This window comes from Amblyomma maculatum, chromosome 7 (genome assembly GCF_055883805.1).
Source record: "Amblyomma maculatum isolate TAMU_Amacu chromosome 7, ASM5588380v1, whole genome shotgun sequence".
Lineage (NCBI taxonomy): Eukaryota > Metazoa > Arthropoda > Arachnida > Ixodida > Ixodidae > Amblyomma > Amblyomma maculatum.
Window position 1 is genome coordinate 71,567,870 of NC_139350.1, and position 10,327 is coordinate 71,578,196.

Genomic DNA, 10,327 nt, shown 5'->3' on the forward strand with positions numbered 1-10,327 from the left:
AACGCCTGTCTAATTTTGATTGAAAAGATGAATTTTTTAAGTACATATCAAGAGTTTTTTTGAAAATGTGTGTTTTAGATAATAATGTCTTGTGCTTCTATAAATGGCAAGATTTGAAAACTATTTTATTTTTCAAATCTTAAAAGTGCTTCAGGCTGTCTTCTAGCTGGTTATAATTTGAACATCCATGGCTCAGCACGAATGGAAAGAAACATCGCTGCTAAGACGAGAGAGGAGAGCAGCCAAACACGAGCGCTGACTAGCAACGAAATGATTTACGAGTGACGCAGCATATAAGGTAATATAGGATGAGTAAAAAATGAAATCTCACAACCACACACGCAATTGAAAAACCTATCAACATACCCGTATTCCTTTGCAGAGAGAGCTATCGGTGGGCTGCTGATGCACAAGTGATCTCCTTTTTTAATACAGTGGGACTCAGAAATGAGCCTCGTGGTCTCGTCTTTATGCCGGGCGATGATATCGGTCCGAATAAAATAGCTTCTCAATCTTCATATTCTGCAAAATGCATGACCAAAATATTTCTGCGTGACCTGTAATCTATGTCATTTGCATGTTCATGTAGTCGGTCGTTGATGCAGCGTCCAGTAGGATCCTATGTAAAAATGACCACATGACGTCGGAATCTTATAAAGAAAGTCAATGCAACCGGAAACAAACTTCTTGTGCTTATTTTGGCAGCCTCTTTTCTTCTTTCCATCCTCGTTCACCCGTTTGCACAAACCATTTAGTTTGTTTCTGGACGAAAACCCAAGCTAATGCCTGCTTTGCTTACAATCTTTTTCACATTGTGAACACTGCTTAGCAGTGGCTGATCAAACACCTGCATTGCACGCCTTTCCCTACTCGCATGATGAAGACAATTGTGGACTGTAGAGTCTGTATACACTTTTAGAGCCATTTGGTTGCTGACAGGATCTCGTTGCTATAGTTTGTCCACTCAAATTAACGAAACTACCTTAAAAATATATTAGCGTAAAAATAAACCAAGAAAATGAATAAAAATCGCGACATAACCCTTTCCTAATTGTGATAGTGCAGAATTGCAACATTTTCAGTCAGTGAGTTCTATTTCGACCACACCTACAAAACAGCCATTCCACATTACTAGTACAAATTTTCTGCGGGCATGGCTGTTGCTGCAATTCATGCAAGCACCCAGTCCACAATTGCGATCGCCCCAGCCCCGTTATTTCGACCCTTCGAGTGACGTCAGTGAGGTGCACGCTGTCATCGCATCAATGTAAGAGCGCGATTATTCCCCATTTCACAACCTATTTCCTGCCTTGAGAAAGGAAGCGCTACTTGGGCCAATCAGGATGGCGCCCAGCACGTGACTTTTTTCCTGCTAGCCTCTCGCCGCCTAGTGACGGGGCTAGCACGCGCGTTCGAACTCAGTCATATAGTATCCGCCCTCCTGATTGGCCGAGGACGGGACTGCCTTTCACAGCGCTGGAAGCCGAATTGTGAGACAACGTCTACAGCCGTTTTAGTAAGTCGAGAAGCAGCACTATCAGGCAAAAGAGAAGCAAACCAAGCATACCAGGCGGCCAAGTCTCATTCAGTAGAAAATGTTTGAGCGATTTCTGAAAACAACGTCTCAGTAGCCGTCATCACTAGAAGGGAAAGAAAACACCGACCACCACTAAATTACATAAAATCGGATACAGCGACTTCACAAGCCGGACTGTAACACGAAAACGCCGGCGTACCAGCAAAATTAAGACTTGTTATTAGGTTTCGTGCACGCGTAGGAACGAAAGCTATTCTTGCTTCTACGCCTAGAACATCGCACAGGTGTAAGCTTGTTTGTATACTAGAAAATCTCGGTTACTTGCAACTGATTAAAATTTGTCGATATATATGGAGACTGAAATTTTCCTTTTCTGGCCTACCTAGAAGCTGAGGTGATACGGTTACCACTAAAAGCAGCAATATATCTGAAATAAAAAACAAAAGCCACTCAATTTACGCTTGAAAACCCTAGGAAAAGATACAGCGACATTATTCGTTAACAAAGTGCGCATGTTCATATACACTGAGGGAAAGAAAGGCTTAAGACATTTCGTACGGGCGTTTACGTCCCACACATGTGAGCTTTTATCATTCTCAGACAATTCGATTACATTTCCCTAATGAAATCCTCATGGACTAAACTGCTAACTAGAATTTTCCTTATTTGTCCCTTACAGAAAGCACTGGAGAGCGTAGCTACAATTCAAAGATTCGACTTTCTATCAAAATTCAAAAGTAGAGGATTTTTAATTATGCCTTTGTCCTTCGTGAAGCCGAGGTGTTATTTCACAATTTTCCGTTCATTATCAGCCTGCTTATAGCCTGAAAAGGGCTGCGCGGCTCCTGTTTTTGAGGTAATCCATAACGAAACGAAATTTAGCCAGAGAAAACGCAGTGACAAAATTCGGTTACAGATTGAGCGCAGTCGTATGCCCTAAAGACATAAAAAGGCTGAAGACATTTCGATCTGAAGTTTGCCTGCGCTTTTATGTAGCGAAAGAAATAATAATGACAGTAATTATTTACCACAGTGCACTAAATCAAACAAATTGGCTTAATTATGCTTCTCTTCCTTGACATCTCAAATCACTCGGTTTCCAACACTATGACGTGCAGTGAATCTTGGCGGACAAAGGCGCATTTGAATGCGGATGCCAAGCGGAAACGACTGTGTAATGCGCTGTGCAATGTGTCTTTAAATAGCCTCCATTGGCGCCAATTAAGAAGGATATCTGTTGTGCGGCGTCAGTTATAATCTATGAAACACGACGGGGCCTGAGACCGTACACTCCATGCCACATCACACCAAGCCGTACATAACCAAAGGCGTTTATGCGTAATAACTGAGCTTGCCTTTGAACAGTGTGCTCCGAAAAATAGGCTCCCCATTTATAATGGACTGCGAAGCGCTTGGTGTAGAAAATACAAGCTGGGAGAGGCAAATCACCAAAGCCTCTTTCCAAACGGGTAGGTTGCATACATTAAATCACGACAGTTAGGCATCTTATCATGTCACTCCACACTATCAAAAGTTCACACATGGTTGAGATGATCATTCGGTCTGGTTTGGTTTGTGGGTTTTAAAAGTTCCAAAGCGACTAAGGCTCTGAGAGACGCCGTACTATTGGGCCCTGGAAGTTTCAACCATCTGAGATTCTGTAACATGCACTGACATCACACAGCACGCCGGCGCCTTGCTTTTCGTCGCCGCCGGAAAGTGGCCGCAGAACCCTGCATTCCATCGCACATGCTTCGGCACAGTAGTCGAGCGCCGTAACAACTGCGCCACCCCGGCGAAGCTGCGTTGAGCCTTCCGAATTGAATTCTGTACATCTGTCTAATGGCGCTACCAGCAAACAGTGCTATGTCCTTCGGGTTACTGAAAATAAGATCTCTGCCCCACCTCTAATTTAATGCCGTCCACTTTTTCAGCTCCACTGGGCCACTAAGGTGTTGTTTTATGGTACTTCCATGAATGAAGGTTATGAGGGATGTTAGGAGAACCGAAATATAACTGACTACATCGTGTGGAATCGCAAAAACACAACTGGTTATGAGGGCGAGTCGATTGAACAAGTGTTCAGTATGATAACTGCTTGTTTTTTGTATTGAATGATTCAATGATGCACAACAATTTAGACTGCTCTTAACAACCTGTTTTGGCCAGCATGAAAAATTATGGGCATGGTCAAACTTCGCCTTTGGAGTAGACGCAATGGCGCCCTTAACAACAAATGTTTCATTCCAGGCATTTTTTCGTATACGCTTTAGTTTAGGTTAGACTTTCAATTGCATGTTATCTTACGTGTCTTACTTGTTGGTGCACGCCTGCAGAAACAATTAGGGCATTTAACTGGAGTTACATATATCGTCAAGTCCAATGTGTATCGCAAACTAGCCTGACACTTCAGCAGCAGATGAATGATATATGGGAAACTAAATACTATGGCGCCCTCCTTTAACTCTGCACAAACAACGGTTGTTTCATACACACATTTCTGATAGGAAATCAGGTGCGTATTTAGAGGTACGTTTGGAAGGATATAAACTTTTTCTCGACAATTATGGGGTATACGGTGACGGCTATTCGGCAGAACTAGAACAGAACGCACTTGCATAAAAAGGAGTGGACGTATTGTGATAGCAGAAAGAGTGAGATTGAATATTGTCATGTGGTGGTGACAAAGTAGGTTCATGGTAGCGAAACTTGCATAGCCCCCCATGACGACTATTGAGGAAGGCCCGAGTTTCTCGACACCATCTCGTCACCCTGCGAACTGTTGTAAGTGCTAGGACAAATAACAAGCAATTAAAAGTATGACGGCATAGTGATCTATGCTTGGCGCGGATTGAATCTTATTTCTTGTGGAATACGAAAGACAAGGCCAACGACGATTAAAAAGGAACGGTGCTAGGTTAAGTCAGCAAAATGTCTACCGTGTAGCCATTCGTGTAATTTAACTCGAAACAAAATTTCTTTGCCAAATTAAGCCAACTCTTGATGTTGAACAGGGTCAGTTGTAGCTGACATGCCCAAGCATCGTTCTCTCCCCGTCGTTGTTGGCCTTATCTTTCAGTGGGCGTCATGCAAAAGCATGTTGCGTTACTGCACTATTTATATCCAACTTCATTCTTCAGGCTGTAGGGAGCTGAAATTACATGCACTGGCTAGATAATTGACAAATGTAAGGTAGGCCTTGCACACAATGAAAAACTCACAGACGAAATGAAGCGTCGGAGAAGCAATAGCAGTTTAATTTGAGCAACATGATTCAGCATTAAGCAAAAAGCTACATTAAATACTACTGCAGGTAATAAAATAAGATGGAATTCACAGCTAAAATAATAACGTAAAGTAAATAATGCGGCAGCAGTACGGCCAAGCGTGATAATTAAAAAGCACATCAAAAAGCGCGTGCTTATCATTTACTTGATATATTGAAATATTATATCACAAACGCTTGGCATCCAGCTGCGAGTAACGTGGTCTTGTTGTGTAGCAGCCAATAAGCAAAACGTTACATACAGTTTGATAAAAGAACATGTCATAAAGCAGGTAATATATTATAACCATGACGAAAATTGGGCACAGCTATGTGCACAAAGACTACATTTTTTAAGGGAGACCAATGAAGAAGAGCCAGCATGGAAACAAAGATGCGCGAGAAGCCACCGCAACTAATGATTGCACTCTGCGCAGATGCACTGCAACATGAAAGCTTATTGTATTTGGGAAAATTTGGTTTACAAATAGCAGTCTACTTGCCCGCATCATGCAAGGGAAGTAATATTCCCATCAGCCCAGATATTACAGAACTAAAATTTACGCATACCATAAAACAAACGTTCAATAAACATCCGCAATAAAACGTCGGACATCTAAACAGCCCCAAGTACTTAGCTTCTTAAGTTGTGCCCTGTCCTTTGCATGAGCCGCCATGTTATAAAACTCGGCCATTCTTTGTCTTCTAAACCAATGAAGCCTAAATCGTGTGAACAATGAAAAAAGTTCATCATGTACACTGCCAAGCATTTTTCTAATTTCTCATCGAGTAGGGAGCAAAAGGCTTGCTGAATACTGTCTCGAGACACAAGTCGCAAAAGAAGCCTTAGCAAGCATTCACATGCAAAAAAAAGAACACAGAAAGAGGCTTTACCCTTGCTGTTTTAATGCTTCTGGGCAGGAACTCTAGTGCCTTATTTCAAAGGGTATCACTCTGTCCGCTGCTGTATTCCACAAGGCCTTCAAACGTATCGAAAGATGTGTGCTAGGACAACTCTATCTGGATACAGGTACATCTCATAACCATTTTCATGGACACATCGCTCGTGTGCTGTAAACGACGCTTGCTTTTTATAAGTTCAAATATTTAAGGAAAAACCTATTTTTAAGGAAGCACGCTTCAATCAGAGCTGCAGTGACCTGCCTGATGCTAACATTAAAAATTATCTACAATATCAATGGGCCTTTGGACGATGAAAGTGAATTCGCAGACCAAATGCTTTGTTGCAGCTGCTGCAAAGGCAACCACAGCGTATAACATTTTTGAGCTTGAGATGAGCTTTTACCAGTGCAGCAACTGATGATGATGCACAGATGCTTATGTGATATACTATTTCAACCACGATCTTCTACAGACCTCGGTGTGTCGACTGCTCACTTTTCTGGTTGCGTTCTCGAAGCAGCTTTTACTTTCTTTCGAGGCTGGGGTTGTTAGTAGTGGATGAACGGCGGCTTGTACAGGACGCAGCAAGACGCATTAGAAACAATTGAGAAAAATCCATGCCACACTACTTTACATCTGAAAGAAAAACTGAATGGATATACAATACCTGGCCTTTCCAGCTACCAATATATCTCAGGTAGTACACATCTATCAAGCCGGTAATGATGACCTCTATTGACTCACAAATAAGCGCATGAAAAGAAAAGTGGAGGTTTTAAGGAACACTATAAAGAGCAGTTCTGTTACTGTTGGATGCTGCCGATTCATTCACACCTTATGTGATTCATTCCAAGTCCTATTCGAGCACCATAATTTGTGGTAGAAAGTTAGAGACGAGCAAGTGTAATTTAGAAATGTATTATAAAACGTACAGGGAAAAAAGAATTGAGAAACGCCAAAGAGGAATTCACAGCAGGCTGCTGTTCTTGCGAGCCGTCAAACAACGCCGTCTTGGCAGGGTCACTTATCAGCAAAACGTATTTTGCACCCATTCCTTTATTGTAACAACGCAAATCTTGTACAGCGATCCTTCACACCCAAACTTTTCAGTATTAATTCATTGAGCGAATTTATGCTGCTAATGTTGGTTATTGGCACATAGCAACCGAAACGGGCCTCAAAGGTAAAGGGCTGGAAGCTGTGCAGATAAGCCGCGCACTTCTTAAAAAAGCTCACTCGCTCACCTATGGTTAAAATACCAAAGCTCCGCTTTCAGTCGAGGTTGGGGCTCCTTGCCTCGACGGGACCCCTCTCCGGTGAAGCGTTGACGCTGCATCGATCGAGAAGCTTTGCACGATACAAGTTTTACCACAACAACACAACGACGTGCGACTATGTTTGACAAATTCCAAACCCCGTTCAAGTTTTGTGCTGGCGCTTGCAAAGGACAAGACAAAGACATGACGATGCAACTAACTCGCCGCTGAACCAACGGCTTTCCGCACGCAAGCCCATCGTCGCCATCGCGTTCTGGAAGTTTACGCTGCGTTTACAAACCAAAGGATAGCGGATAAAAACATGATGCACTACAATTACTGCACAATAAATATAGCGAGTCCTTTTATACAGATAAAATGTTTAATCTCACCAACATAACAATGTGGATATGTTATTTTGTTTTTACTCAGTAGCTGCAATAATTATAAATCAATGCGAAGATGTCCTTACAAGCGATCGATCTCACAGGCAATAGGTTTCCGAACCCGTTTGGACCCAAGTAACGCGACCATGCGATGGGCCTTGGTGACAATGCCGCAGACGACAAATGGACAGGTGAAGCACTGGAATCAAGTCTTTATTGGGCTGACTTGCGCCAGCAAAATAACGAAGTAACTTGGCGGCGGCGATAGCAGCAAACGTGCTCGCATGTCGTGGAATAGAATATGCCCGTAGCATTCATCAGGACCCAATTTAAAGTGCGCTAAGAACAATCTAGATAACAAGCTAAAGAAATTTGAGAACACCTGGAACAATCTCAGAACACTTTTGCTTCGTTGCGATCACTAGGAAAAACTTACGGTGCATCTCCCGCAGCAAAGGGAATTATTTAGCCAGGTCTCGCGACAACGAGCATGAACAAAATCGTTCTGATTGCTACAATCATGGTGATAAGGACACGTGCTGGTGATTGTTGAAAACAACAACAAATAAAGTCTTGAGTGGTTCGCGGCAGTCTCATGACTTGAGGACAGGACAGTGTGAAAGAGGTGATAGTGCCACCATTTGCGCCCATGTGGCGACGAAAAAGAGGTGGCTGGTAATTAAGCTCTATCTAGAATGCACTGGCACAAAGACAACAACAAACTCTGGGGGCCTGCCAGCGCTAACTAGGAGCCTCGCAACCTGAAATAAATGAATCCGCCGTTGCTACATTCATGGTGACCACGAACAGAACATGGGCGCCTGCCCACGGGCAAGTGGTGTTTCTGTACCCCGCTATTGCGGGCGAACTTCGACACTTGCCCTCTCAACCATGTACCTGCCACCGGATGAGTGGCATTAAACCTTCCGTAACATTTAATGTGACAGCGCCTCCACATTTCCGCCCGAAGTTAATTGTAGCCGGTTGCAGCATTTCATCCCGGGTTCTACTGTACTTACTGATCACGCGGACGTTGCCACGGGAAGTTTTCGACCACCTATGGCGCAAAGTAGTGTTTTGAAGCGAAAGCTTCACTACCCCAGCATTTCGAGCCGTCAGATTTACCGAAGTTTTCACCTTCAAGCAACCTTGACAGATATGCGCCGCCTTTCCTTTCTTATAAACTAGTTTACAATTCAAAGTAAATGTTCACTACGAAAGGTAGAGCCAGGTTTCGCGTGGCACTAAATTTCATCTTCAAGTGAACTTGACCTAATCAAGAGTGGGTGTCCACAATTTCTTGCTGTCCAGCCGAACTATACTGCGCCTTTCTTTCCCCGAAACCTAAAGTACCGAAATACCCGTGCTCGGTCCCAACTGCCGCCGGCTGCGTTTAGGTGGAGGCGTCTGTGCGCTGTGTGATGTCAGTATACGTTAGATTCCCAGGTGGCGGAAAATGCTACGCAGCCCTCCACTACGGCACCTCTTTCTCTCTTTCCACTCTCACTCACATCTTTCTCCTGTCCTTTACCGTGTGGGGCAGGTGCCCACAGAACAAAGTGTGGTAGATGCTGCGCCTTTCCTTTCCTGTGAACCAATTATAGGAAATATTAAGAAGAGACCGCTTATTTAAAAGGCAGTGTTACAGAGGCTGTCACTGCAACACTCGCAGCTTTAGCTCTGTCATTAGATTCAAGCCATGCTCAAACCCCCAAATTTTTGCAGCACATTGCCACGCAATCAGTTCTTGGCTGCACGGCATTCCACGTTTCGACCTATGTGGTCGAAATATAAAAGAGGGGGTGAGTAGCGTGTGGGGCACACCATCTTACCTGGCGGGCTACGTGCAGCAGAGGAGGAGCCAGCGAGGGCGCCTGAAGAGCGAAATCATTTGCTCACAGGAGAGTGGCAACTGGGCGCGGGCGTTTCCCGTTGGTATCACGTATTACGATATAACATTTCAGAAAATTTTGAAGGCAGGAAAAAAGACGAGCAAAAAAGACGATTTTTTTTTTTTGCAGACATATTGAAAAATTTTGAAATGCATAAAATATACTTATTAATGAATTTCGTCAGCTGAATTGGAACATCCGTCTGTTTGTTTCACAATTAATTGCCAGCCGATGCACTTGTTTTTACTCTATAATTCTGCAGCTTGGGCAGAGCTTCCTCTAGCGCCTGCTGGGGTCGCCGTAGATGGCTATCGGTCTACTTCGAAATTTTTGACAATAAGTCCATTGTTGTTGTTGTTTTCATTGAATAGTCACTAAAGAAACTTTATAAACTCCAAGAATAAAGAGCTGAGAGATTTATCATGCGGTAGTCTGCGATTTTTGAGAGACTGTTGGCGTGCGGCGTCGGTCGCGGTCGACTCACCACTTTGGTAATACCTCGTCCAAACATTTGTGCGAACTTTATTGTGTAGAAAAGAGGCAGATGTCCAGTGTGAGAGAGTTCTGCATAAATTCATCATCATCATCATCATCATCATCATCATCATCATCATCCTTATCGGCCGCACCATACCGACTGCAGACAAAGGCTTCTCCCATATTCCTCCAATTAACCTGGTCCTGGACTAGCCGCATCCACTTGACCCCTGCGAACTTCTCAACTTTATCCGCCCACCTAACATTCTGCCGCCCCTGCTACGCTTTCCTCCCTTTGGAGTCCAGTTTGTTACTCTAAGGTACAATCGGTTATCCTCTCTTCGCACTATGTGTCTTGTCAATGCCCATTTCATCTTCTTGATTTCCACTAGAATGTCAGTGACGAGTTATTTTTCTGAGCCACTCTTCACGTTTCCTATCTCTTAATGTTACCCCTACCATTTTCCTTTCCACAGCCTTCTGCGTTGTCCTCAACTTGAGTAGAACCCTCTTTGCTAGCCTCCACGTTTCAGCCCCATAGGTGAGTACAGGCAAGATGCAACTGTTGTATACTTTCCTCTTGAGAGATACCGGTAAGCTGCTAGTCATAA